Source organism: Mus caroli, unplaced genomic scaffold (genome assembly GCF_978045245.1).
Source record: "Mus caroli unplaced genomic scaffold, Mus_caroli_1 scaffold_11, whole genome shotgun sequence".
Lineage (NCBI taxonomy): Eukaryota > Metazoa > Chordata > Mammalia > Rodentia > Muridae > Mus > Mus caroli.
This window is the reverse complement of record NW_028227266.1, coordinates 2,824,831-2,838,969: the sequence shown is the minus strand read 5'-3', so window position 1 is coordinate 2,838,969 and position 14,139 is coordinate 2,824,831.

Here is a 14,139-nt window from a genome sequence, read left to right as displayed (position 1 = left end):
GAAATTAGAGAAAGCAGACACTAGCATCCTGACAGCACACCTAGAAGCTCTAGAACTAATGGAAGGAAATTCAACCAAGCTCAGTAGACTGCAGGAAATAATCAAAATTAGGGCTGAAATCAACCAAGTGGAAACAAAAAGAACTATCCAAAGAATCAACCAAACCAGGAGCTGGTTCTTTGAGAAAATCAACAAGGTAGATAAACCCTTATCCAGACTAACTAGAGGGCATAGGAACAGTATCCTAAGTAACAAAATCAGAAATGAAAAAGGAGACTTAACAACATAACCTGAGGAAATCCAAAACATCATCAGATCCTACTACAAAAGGTGATACTCAACAAGAGTATGCAAGGGCAGCCACATTTATTAAAGATACTTTAGTAAAGCTTAAAGCACACATTGCACCTCACACAATAATAGTGGGAGACTTCAACACACCACTTTCACCAATGAACAGATCATGGAAACAGCAACTAAACAGGGACAGAGTGAAACTAACAGAAGTTATGAATCAAATGGATCTGGCAGATATCTACAGAACATTCTATCCTAAAACAAAAGGATATACCTTCTTCTCAGCACCTCATGGTACCTTCTCAAAAACTGACCACATAATTGGTCACAAAACAGGCCTCAACAGATACAAAAATATTGAAATTGTCCCATGCATCCTATCAGATCACCATGGACTAAGGCTGATCTTCAATAACAAAATAAATAATAGAAAGCCAACATTCACGTGGAAACTGAACAACACTCTTCTCAATGATACCTTGGTCAAGGAAGGAATAAAGAAAGAAATTAAGGACTTTTTAGAGTTCAATGAAAATGAAGCCACAACATACCCAAACTTATGGGACACAATGAAAGCATTTCTGAGAGGAAAACTCATATCTCTGAATGCCTCCAAAAGGAAACTAGAGAGCACACATTAGCAGCTTGACAACACACCTAAAAGCGCTAGAACAAAAGGAAGCAAATTCACCAAAGAGGAGTAGACAGCAGGAAATAATCAAACACAGGGGCGAAATCAACCAAGTAGAAACAAGAACTATTCAAAGAATCAACCAATCAAGGAGCTGGTTCTTTGAGAAAATCAACAAGATAGATAAACCCTTAGCCAGACTCACTAGAGGGCACAGGGAAAGCATTCTAATTAACAAAATCAGAAATGAAAACGGAGACATAACAACAGATCCTGAGGACATCCAAATCACTATCAGATCCTTCTACAAAAGGCTATATTCAACAAAACTGAAGAACCTGGATGAAATGGAGAAGTTTCTAGACAGATACCAGGTACCAAAGTTGAATCAAGATCAGGTTAATGATCTAAACAGCCCTATATCCCCCAAAGAAATAGAAGCAGTCATTAATAGTTTCCCAACCAAAAAAAGCCCAGGACCAGATGGGTTTAGTTCAGAGTTCTATCAGACCTTCAAAGAAGATCTAATCCCAGTTCTTCACAAACTACTCCACAAAGTAGAAAAGAAGGTACTCTACCCAACTCATTCTATGAAGCCACAATTACTCTGATACCTAAACCACAAAAAGACCCAACAAAGATAGAAAACTTCAGACCAATATCCCTTATGAATATTGATGCAAAAATCCTCAATAAAGTTCTTGCTAACCGAATCCAAGAACACATCAAAACAATCATCCATCTTGACCAAGTAGGTTTCATCCCAGGGATGCAGAGATGGTTCAATATACGGAAATCCATCAACGTAATCCAGTATATAAACAAACTCAAAGACAAAAACCACATGGTCATCTCGTTAGATGCGGAAAAAGCATTTGACAAGATCCAAAACCCATTCATGATAAAAGTCTTGGAAAGATCAGGAATTCAAGGCCCATACCTAAACATGATAAAAGCAATCTACAGCAAACCAGTAGCCAACATCAAAGTAAATGGTGAGAAGCTTGAAGCAATCCCTCTAAAATCAGGGACTAGACAAGGCTGTCCACTTTCTCCATACCTATTCAACATTGTATTTGAAGTCCTAGCCAGAGCAATTCGACAACAAAAGGAGATCAAGGGATACAAATTGGAAAAGATGAAGTCAAAATATCACTTTTTGCAGATGATATGATAGTATATATAAGTGACCCTAAAAATTCCACCAGAGAACTCCTAAACCTGATAAACAGCTTTGGTGAAGTAGCTGAATATGAAATTAACTCAAACAAATCAATGTCTTTCTCTACACAAAGAATAAACAGGCTGAGAAAGAAATTAGGGAAACAACACCCTTCTCAATAGTTACAAATAATATAAAATATCTTGGCGTGACTCTAACTAAGGAAGTGAAAGATCTGTATAATAAAAACTTTAAGTCTATGAAGAAATAAATTATAGAAGATCTCAGAAGATGAAAAGATCTCCCATGCTCATGGATTGGCAGGATCAACATTGTAAAAATGGCTATCTTGCCAAAAGCAATTTACAGATTCAATGCAATCCCCATCAAAATCCCAACTCAATTCTCCAACGAATTAGAAAGTGCAATCTGCAAATTCATCAGGAATAACAAAAAACCTAGGATAGAAAATCTCTTCTCAAGGATAAAAGAACCTCTGGTGGAATCACCATGCCGGACCTAAAGCTTTACTACAGAGCAATTGTGATAAAAACTGCATGGTACTGGTATAGTGACAGACAAGTAGACCAATGGAATAGAATTGAAGACCCAGAAATGAACCCACACACCTATGGTCACTTGATCTTCGACAAGGGATCTAAAACTCTCCAGTGGAAGAAAGACAGCATTTTCAACAAATGGTGCTGGCACAACTGGTTGTTATCATGTAGAAGAATGTGAATCAATCCATTCCTATCTCCTTGTACTAAGGTCAAGTCTAAGTGGATCAAGGAACTTCACATAAAACCAGAGACACTGAAACTTATAGAGGATAAAGTGGGGAAAAGCCTTGAAGATATGGGCACAGGGGAAAAATTCTTGAATAGAACAGTAATGGCTGGTGCTGTAAGATTGAGAATTGACAAGTGGGACCTCATGAAACTGCAAAGCTTCTGCAAGGCAAAAGACACCATCAATAAGACAAAAAAACCACCAACAGAGTGGGAAAGGATCTTTACCTATCCTAAATCAGATAAGGGACTAATATCCAATAAATATAAAGAACTCAAGAAGGTGGACTCCAGAAAATCAAATAACCCCATTAAAAATGGGGCTCAGAACTGAACAAAGAATTCTCACCTGAGGAATACCAAATGGCAGAGAAGCACCTGAAAACATGTTCAACATCCTTAATCATCAGGGAAATGCAAATCAAAACAACCCTGAGATTCCACCTCACACCAGTCAGAATGGCTAAGATCAAAAATTCAGGTGACAGCAGATGCTGGTGAGGATGTGGAGAAAGAGGAACACTCCTCCATTGTTGGTGGGATTGCAAGCTTGTACAACCACTCTGGAAATCAGTCTGGCGGTTCCTCAGAAAATTGGACATAGTACTACTGGAGGATCCAGCAATACCTCTCCTGGGCATATATCCAGAAGATGTCCCAACTGATAAAAAGGACATAGCAGCCCTATTTATAATAGCCAGAAGCTGGAAAGAACCCAGATGCCCCTCAACAGAGGAATGGATACAGAAATTATGGTACATTTACACAATGGAGTACTACTCAGCTATTAAAAAGAATGAATTTATGAAATTCCTAACCAAATGGATGGACCTGGAGGGCATCATCTTGAGTGAGGTAACACAATCACAAAGGAACTCACACAATATGTATTCACTGATAAGTGAATATTAGCCCAAAACTTAGGATACCCAAGATATAAGATACAATTTGCTAAACGCATGAAACTCAAGAAGAATGAAGACCAAAGTGTGGACACTATGCCCCTTCTTAGAACTGGGAACAAAACACCCATGGAAGGAGTTATAGAGACAAAGTTTGGAGGCGTGATGAAAGGATGGACCATCTAGAGACTGCCATATCCAGGGATCCATCCCATAATCAGCTTCCAAACGCTGACACCATTGCATACACTAGCAAGATTTTGCTGAAAGGACCCAGATATAGTGGTCTCTTGTGAGACTATTCCGGGGCCTAGCAAACACAGAAGTGGATGAGCACAGTCAGCTATTGGATGGATCACAGTGCTCCCAATGGAGAAGCTAGAGAAAGTACCCAAGGAGTTAAAGGGATCTGCAACCCTATAGGGGGAACAACATTCTGAACTAACCAGTACCCCTGAGCTCTTGTCTCTAGCTGCATATGTATCGAAAGATGGCCTAGTCGGCCATCACTGGAAAGAGAGGCCCATTGGACTTGCAAACTTTATATGCCCCAATACAGGGGAATGCCAGGGCCAAAAGAATGGGAATGGGTGGGTAGGGAAGTGGGGGTGGGGTATGGGGGACTTTTGGGAGTGCATTGGAAATGTAATTGAGGAAAATATGTAATAAAAAATATTAAAAATTAAAAAAAAAAAAGAAAATGCTGTCTTTTTTCCACTGGATGATTTTAGAATCTTTGTAAAAGATCAAGTGACAATAGGTGTGTGGGTTAATTTCTGGGTCTTCAGTTCTATTCCATTGATCTGCCTGTTTGTCACTGTTCAGTACCATGCAGTTTTTATCACAATTGTTCTGTAGAATAGCGTGAGATCAGAAATGATGATTCCACTAGAAGTTCATTTATTGTTGATAATAGTTTTTGCTATCCTAGGATTTTTGTTATTCCAGATGAATTTGCAAATTGCCCTTTCTAACTCTGTGAGGAATTGAGTTGGAATTTTGATGGGGGAATGGATTGACTCTGTAGATTGCTTTCAGCAAGTTGGACATTAATACTATATTAATCCTGCCAATCCATGACCATGGGAGATCTTTCCATCTTCTGAGATTTCTTGATTTCTTTCTTCAGACACTTAAAGTTCTTATCATACAGATCTTTCACTTCCTTAGTTTGAGTCACACCAAGGAATTTTATATTATTTGTGACTATTCTGAAGGGTGTTGTTTCCCTAATTTCTTTCTCAGCTTGTTTATTCTTTGTGTAGAGAACAGCCACTGATTTGTTTGAATTAATTATATATTCAGCTACTTCACTGAAGCTGTTTACCAGGTTTAGGAGTACTCTGGTGAATTTTTAGGGTCATGTATATATACTACCATATCATCAGAAAATAGTGATATTTTGACTTCTTCCTTTCCAATTTGTAACGCTTTGATCTCCTTTTGTTGTCTAATTGCTCTGGCTAGGACTTCAAGCACTATATTTAATAGGTAGGGAGAGAGTGGGCACCTTTGCGTAGTCCCTGATTTTAGTGGGATTGCTTCAAGTTTCTCTCCTTTTACCTTGATATTGGCCACTTGTTTGCTGTATATTTCTTTTACTATGTTTAGGTATGGGCATTGAATTCCTGATCTTTCCAAGACTTTTGTTGTGAAGGGGTGTTGGATTTCTCAAATGCTTTCTCGGCATTTAACGAGATAAATCATTATGTGGTATTTTCTTCTGAGTTTGTGGATTATATAGTGGATTATTTTGATGGATTTCCATATATTGAACCATTCCTGCATAAAGGTGATAAAGCCTACTTGATCATGATGGATAACTGTTTTGATGTGTTCTTGGATTCAGTTTGCAAGAATTTTCTTGAGTATTTTAGCACAGATATTCATAAGGGAAATTAGTCTGAAGTTCTGTCTTTGTTGGGTCTTTGTATGGTTTTTATTATCAGAGTAAATGTGGCTTCATAGAATGAATTGGGAAGAGTACCTTCTGTTTCTATTTTGTGCAATACTTTGAGGAGTATTGGAATTAGGTCTTCTTTGAAGGTCTGATAAAAGTTTTCATGAAACCCATCAGGTCCTGGGCATTTTTTGATTTGGAGACTATTAAAGAATGTTTCTATTTCTTTAAGGGATAAGGGACTATTTAGATCATTAATCTGATCCTGGCTTAACTTTGGTACCTGGCATCTGTGTACAAAATTGTACATTTTATCCAGGTTTTTCTGTTGTTTTGAATATAGGCTCTTTTTAGTACTATCTGATGATTTTTTGATTTCCTTAGATTCTGTTGTTATGCCTCCCTTTTCATTTATGAGTTTGTTAATTAGCATACTGTCCCTGTGCCCTCTTGTTAGTCTGGCTATGGGTTTATCTATCTTGTTGATTTTCCATAAAAGAATTCATTCCTGGTTTGGTTGATTCTTCATATAGGTAGTTTTGTTTATATTTGGGTGATTTCAACCCTGAGTTAGGGCAGTGTATGCTCTTTCCACTTATTTTTGGAGGCACTCAGATCTATGAGTTTTCCCCTTAAAACTGCTTTTATGGTGTTGCATAAGTTTTGATATGTCATGACTTTATTTTTGTTAAACTCTAAAATATCTTTTATTTCTTTATTTTCTTTGACCAAGTTATCAACACAGAGTGTTGTTCAGCTTCCACATGTATGTGTGCTTTCTATTATTTATGTTGTTATTGAAGATCAGCCTTATTCCATGATGATCTAATAGGATGCATGGGATTATTTCAATATTGTTGTATTTGTTGAGGCCTGTTTTGTGTTCAGATATGGTCAGTTTGAATAAGGTACCATGAGGTGCTGAGAAAAAGGAATATCCTTTTGTTTTAGAATAAAGTATTCTATAGATATCACTTAAATTCATTTGTTTCATAACTTCTGTTAGTTTCCATGTGTCTCTGTTTAGTTTCTGTTCCCAAGATCTGTCTATTGATGAGAGTGGGGTCTTGAAGTCTCCCACTATTTTGTTTTAGTTACAATGTGTGCTTTACTAAAAAATAAAAAATAAAAATGAATATGGATGCCCTTGCATTTGGAGCATCAATGTTCAGAATTGAGAATTCATCTTGATACATTTTACCTGTGATGAGTATGAAGTATCCCTCCTTATCTTATTTTATAACTTAAGGTTGAAAGTTGATTTTATTTGATTTTAGAATGGCTACTCCAGTTTGTTTCTTGGGACCATGTGCTTGGAAAATTATTTTCCAGCCTTTTACTCTGGGTATCTCGAGCTTATTTCTCGCCAGCAAGAACACACTCGGACAACCGGATTCTTCTGTAGCAAAGCTTTATTGCTTCATTAGGAGGAAGACCCCGAACCCTGGAAAATGGTGCTGCTTATATACACCTTGGAGTGGGCATGTCAGCACCTGATTTGTTGCTTGCCCATCGCCTCATTGCTACGCCCCGGGATGTGCAGTGACTTGGCACGAGTTCACTCTTGCACCTGCACACATTGCTTGTTTACCAGTTAGACACAGTGGAAGCCGCTGCCATCTTGTAATGGCGATTGCTCACGGCTCTCCACATCTGGGGTAGTGTCTGTCTTTGTCCCTGAGGTGGGTTTCCTGTATGCAGCAAAATGTTGGGTCCTGTTTACATTACCAGTTTGTTAGTCTATGTCTTTTTTTTTGGTGGGGGGTAATTGAGTCCCTTGATATTGAGAGATATTAAGGTAAAGTCATTGCTGCTTCCTATTATTTTTGTTGTTAGAGTAGGAATTCTGTTCATGTGGCTATATTCTCTTAGTATTGTTGAAAGATTACTTTCTTGCTTTTTCTAGAGCATAGTTTCCCTCCTTGTGTTGGACTTTTCCCTTTATTATCCTTTGAAGGGCTGGGTTTGTGAAATGACATTGTGTAAATTTGGTGTTTTGTCATGGAAAACCTTGGTTTCTTCATCTATCGTAATTCAGAGTTTTGCTGGGTATTGTATCCTGGGCTGGCATTTGTGTTCTCTTAGGGTCTGTATAACATCTGTCCAGGATCTTCTGGCTTTCATGGTCTCTGGGGACAAGTCAGGTGTAATTTTGTTAAGTCTGACTTTATATGTTACTTGACCCTTTTCCCTGTACTCCTTTTTTTAAAAAATTTTTTGATTAGGTATTTTCTTCATTTACATTTCAAATGCTATCCCAAAAGCTCCCCATACCCTCCCACCCTCCTCCCCTACCCATCCACTCCCACTTCTTGGCCCTGGTGTTCTCCTGTACTGAAGCATTCCCTGTACTGCTTTTAATATCCTTTCTTTGTTTTGTGCATTTGGTGTTTTGATTATTATGTGACCAGAGGAATTTCTTTTCTGGTCCAAACTATTTGTATTTCTGCATGCTTCTTGTATTTTAAACTGCATTTCTTTCCTTATGTTGGGGAAGTTTTCTTCTATAATTTTGCTGAAGATATTTACTGGCCATTTAAATTGGGAATCTTTACTCTCTTCTACACCTATTTACCTTAGGTTTGGTCTTCTCATTGTGTAGTTGATTTGCTGGATTTTTCGGGTTAGGATCTTTTTGCATGTTGCATTTTCTTTGATTTTTGTGTCAATGTTTTCTATGGAATCTTCTGCACCTGAGATTCTATCTTCTATCTCTTGTATTCTCTTGGCGATGCTTGCATGTATGGCTTCTGACTTCTTTCCTAGGTTTTCTATCTATAGATTTGTCTCCCTTTGTGATTTCTTTATTGTTTCTACTTCTATTTTTAGATCCTAGATTATTTTGTTCAATTCTTTCACCTGTTTGGATGTCTTTTCCTGTAATTATTTAGAGGATTTTTGTGTTTCCTCTTTCAGTGCTTCTACTTGTTTACTTGTGTTCTCCTTTATTTCTTTAAGGGAGTTATTTATGTCCTTCTTGTAGTCCTTCATCATTATCATGAGAAGTCACTTTAGATTCATATCTTGCTTTTCTGGTGTTATGGTGTTCCAGGACGTGCTATGGTGGGAGAGTTTTATTCTGATGATGACAAGTAACCTTGTTTCTGTTGCTTCTGTTCTTAAGCTTGCCTCCTGCCATCTGATTATAACAAGTGCTCCCTGTCCTTGGTATATCTGATTGGAACCTGTCCTTCATGTAATCCTGGTTGAGTCAGAACTCCTCAGAGTCCAGCTTTCTCTGTGATCCTATGATTCCAGGATCCTGTGAACCTGAGATTCTGGGTGTGTCAGAGTTCTTGCCACTCAAGCTTCCTCTGAGACCCTGATATCGTGGTTTAACCAAACTCCTGGTGTTCTGGTATCCTGGTATCTCATGTATCCTGGGATCCAGGGATCCTGGGATCCTATGATCATTGGGGGTAAAGAGTCCTCTGTGGACCATGAGACTGTCTGTAGAGTTCACACTCAAGGTCACCTTTATCATTTTCTTATGGTATCTCAGAAATATTTCTTTGGTTAATTGATTAATAAGAGTATTTCAAATTGTGCCTTAATGTTGACCTTTCAAGAAGGAGTTTATCCAGGCTATACCCAGTCCTGAATTAGACTTACCTCTAAACAACAGTTCACTGTTCTTCAGGTAGTCCATGAATATATTTTGGTGCCAATGGCTTCTTGGACCCAAGACTTTTTTTTTTTTTCCTTGGGAATGGAGTCATCGGTTTGGAGAAAGACCGAGTGTTGAGTGCCTATGTCCACCAAGAATTGAGTGGGTTTCCCCTCCATTCTTACAGTTATCCTGGGTTTGGGGAGGGGGTCTGAACTCCATCCTCCCTAGTCATTGTCTTCTCCCAGGGCTAATACCTTTGCTGTTTGGGGGCACTTTTCCCAAGGCCTGGGATTTTTCCACCCCTGACTTCCATTTGTTAGGGCACTCTTGGGCCCAGTGTCCCCTGTCCTTGCAATATGTGCACTGGCCCTTCTCAAGGTATTTTCTGTCTCCTTTGGTTGGAATCTCTCTTTTCTGCTTTCCCTGACTACTGTAGTTAAGATTCGCTGTAAATTCCTTTCTTGAATCTCCCTTTCATCATCATCTTCTTCTTCTTCTTTTTTTTTTTTTTCTATTTCTCTGCTTTTCCTCCCCCTCTGTCTCCCTGTTATGGTAGACATTCACAGTAGCCTGCACTAAATTCCTCACTGACTCATCCTATAGTCCCTCTAGACTCTAAAGCTTTTCCTAGATATCTCTACTAGTTTGGTCTATAAAAGCCATAATGATAGTAGTTTTGTGCTCCTTGCTGCTGGGGTCATAGGGTGTATAATAACAGAATGTCTCCATGAGTCACTCTAGAAAGGCAGCAGGTGACTCATCTGATCCCTGTCTAACCTCATATAACTTGGTCAAATTTGTGGGTTATCATGCAGCCGCCTTGAGACCTGTCAATAGAGCCTGGTGGTAAACCTTCAGGTGCCCCTTATCTTCTGTCATATTAAAGTCCCAGTCAGGTATAGTCAGGGGGATCCCACGGTTGATGGCAGCCTGGTCAATTGATGGTGCCCTCATGTCTGAAGGGGCATTCTTTCTGGCTTCCTGTATTATCCTCTCTCTCTCTTCAGTTGTGAAGAACATTCTATTAAGTTGTTGGATATCACCCAAGATAGGCTGATGAGTAAATAAAACAGTCTCAAAGAGATTAATCAACTCCTTAGGGTTATCTGAAGGGTGTGGTGGTGTTGTGCCTTCCAGTTGTACAAGTTGGCTGGAGATAAGAGCCAATTTTGCATAGCCTGATTGTCCTTATCTTGAGGCCTATATACCCTCACCAGAGAGCCACCCTGGTATCAGGGGAGGTGGCTCTTAGACTTCTAGTCCCCGTGGCAGGACAGGGAAGTTGTGTGTCTCCTCCTGCTCCTCCCTCTGGTAAAGGGGATTCAAGGGTAGGGGGATATGGAGGAGGAGGGTCATGGAGGAACAGGTCTGCTGTTGGATAATCTTGGCAGATGGATTTCTTCTCAGGTCCTGTGTTTCCTTTTTCCTGACAGCCAGAACCTGTGACGGCATCTGGGGGGAAAGAAGTTTTTATCCATGAGGGAATGGGGGTGTTATCTAGGTAAATATATGGGGCACTTGGTCTGAATTTGTGAGGGATCACAGCCTAAAGACTCTTTTCTCTACTGATCTGATCACAAGCAAGTCTAAGGTCCCTAAGGGTGGCCACCCTACTCTGACAGTGGGCCATTCAGAAATACAGAGAGTAACTAACTTTCCCTTCTTTACTATGATTGACACATTTTCTCCTCCAGTGGTTAACTAGGATGTTTAATGGGTAGATTCAAATGTCCAAAAATGTCTGTCAGCAGTCCAAGTCCAGGAATACAGAATGAGATAACCAACATTAACAAACACAGAGAAAGACAATCAACACACAAGTCACCCTTTCCATGAGCACAGAAACCAGGTTATAGCAAGGCTCGGCTCCTGCTGATACTGTCTTGCCATTTCCAAAAGGAGCAGAGTCCTCTTGACTTCTTCTGGTGGTAGGGGAGAGGGTTGAAACATCCTCGAGACTCCCTATTATCAAGGCATTAAGGCATGTCTGCCACTGAAATTGGCTATACTAGACTAGAGGCTTTCCAACTGAAACAGTGCTTGCTAGTCAAAAGTGAAAGTAAAAGACAGAGAGACAAACACTGACAAACACTTAGATGTTAGCACCTATTGCTGAGCTCGGTCTTTTCCCCTCCAATCAGTCTAGTCAGTGGTCCCTTGGGGGTTCTCCTAGAATCCCAGACGAAGACCCCAAATGTAAGACCCCGGAACTTCGTCAGTGGTATTTGCTTTAAGATGCACCTGAGTGAGATACAGAGACAGATTGTTGTGAAAGCAAGAGGTTTACTTTCTGGTGCGTTGGGATTGACCTTGCATTAGTCCCTCAAGGTGAGTTACTAAGAAGGTAACCTCAATAACTATTATTAGAAAATTGAATTAAAATCAGTAGCTAGCCTGAATTCTTACTTATTAGTAAAATAAAAACATAAGAAAAGTCTTGTTTTTCCAAATATTTTTATCAGATTTCTAATTTTGAAAGACGTTGTTGATAAAAATACAAATTGCCTCTCCAATCCAATTGTGTGGGACCTGAGACTGCATTAGTTAGGGAAGCAGAAAACCCGGCCTGATCAGGGGCACAAGTCCCTTCCGGTCCGGCCAGCACCAGGGTAGCTAGGGCACAGAGTTAGCTGACATCCACCAGCGACCTCTGGGGAGTGGAACACAGCATCTGCTCCAATATAGTCGCATGGGACCTGAGACTGCATTAGTTAGGGAAGCAGAAAACCTGGCCTGATCAGGGACACAAGTCCCTTCTGGTCCATGCCAGCACAGGGGTACCTTGGGCGTGGAGTCTGCAGACACACATAAGCTATACAAAGGACCCTCCACGGGATCTTAAGACCTCTGTAAGTGGATCACAACTTCTGCCAGGAAGCAGGTTCGAACACCAGATATCTGGGAACCTTCCCTGCAAGAGGAGAGCCTACCTGCAGAGCGTACTCTGAGCACTGAAACTCAGGAGAGAGCTAGTCTTCCAGATCTGCTGATAGAGGTTAACATAAACACCTGAGGAACAAGATCTAACCAGAGACAACTACAACAACTAACTCCAGAAATTACCAAATGGTGAAAGGCAAACGTAAGAATCTTACTAACAGAAACCAAGACCACTCACCATCATCAGAACCCAGCACTCCCACCCCACCTAGTCCTGGGCACCTCAACTCACCCGAAAAAATAGACCTGGAATTAAAAGTATATCTCATAATGATGGTAGAGGACATCAAGAAGGACTTTAATAACTCACTTAAAGAAATACAGGAGAACACTGCTAAACAGGTAGAAGACCTTAAAGAGGAAGCACAAAATTCCCTTAAAGTATTGCAAGAAAACACGATCAAACAGGTGATGGGATTGAATAAAACCATCCATGACCTAAAAAGCGAAGTAGACACTATAAAGAAAACCCAAAGTGAGGCAAAGCTGGAGAAAGAAAACCTTGGAAAGAAATCTGGAACTATAGATGCAAGCATCAGAAATAGAATACAAGAGATGGAAGAGAGAATCTCAGGTGCGGAAGATGCCATAGAGAACATCGGCACAACAATCAAAGAAAATACAAAATGCAAAAAGATCCTAACTCAAAACATCCAGGAAATCCAGGACACAATGAGAAGACCAAACCTATGGATTAGAGGAGTAGATGAGAATGAAGATTTTCAACTTAAAGGTCCAGCAAATATCTTCAACAAAATTATAGAAGAAAACTCCCCAAACCTAAAGAAAGAGATGCCCATGAACATACAAGAAGCCTCCAGAACTCCAAATAGACTGGACCAGAAAAGAAATTTCTCCCTACACATAATAATCAGAACAACAAATGCACTAAAAAAAGATAGAATATTAAAAGCAGTAAGGGAAAAAGGTCAAGTAACATATAAAGGCAGGCCTATCAGAATTACACCACACTTGTCACCAGAGACCATGAAAGCCAGAAGATCCTGGACAGACGTTATACAGACAGTGAGAGAACACAAATGCCAGCCCAGGCTACTATACTCAGCCAAACTCTCAATTAACATAGATGGAGAAACCAAAGTTTTCCACGACAAAAGCAAATTCACACATTATCTTTCCACAAAACCAGCCCTTCAATGGATAATAAAAGAAAAAAAACCACTACAAGGACAGAAACCACGTCCTATAAAAAGCAAAAAAGTAATCCCTCAACAAACCAAAAGGAGACAGCCAGAAAAACAGAATGCAAACTCTAAAAACAAAAATAATAGGAAGCAACAATTACTTTTCCTTAATATCTCTTAATATCAATGGACTCAATTCCCCAATAAAAAGACATAGACTAACAGACTGGCTACACAAGCAGGACCCAACATTCTGCTGCTTACAGGAAACCCATCTCAGGGAAAAAGATAGACATGACCTCAGAGTGAAAGGGTAGAAAACAATTTTCCAAGCAAATGGTCTGAAGAAACAAGCTGGAGTAACCATTCTAATATTGAATAAAATCGACTTCCGACCCAAAGTTATTAAAAAAGGCAAGGAGGGACACTTCATACTCATCAACGGTAAAATCCTCCAAGAGGAACTCTCAATTCTGAATATCTATGCTCCAAATGCAAGGGCAGCCACATTCATTAAAGACACTTTAGTAAAGCTCAAAGCACATATTGAACCTCACACAATAATAGTGGGAGACTTCAACACACCACTTTCACCAATGGACAGATCATGGAAACAGAAACTAAACAGGGACACAGTGAAACTAATAGAAGTGATGAAACAAATGGACTTAACAGATATCTACAGAACATTGTATCCTAAAAAAAAGGATATACCTTCTTCTCAGCACCTCATGATACCTTCTCCAAAATTGACCATATAA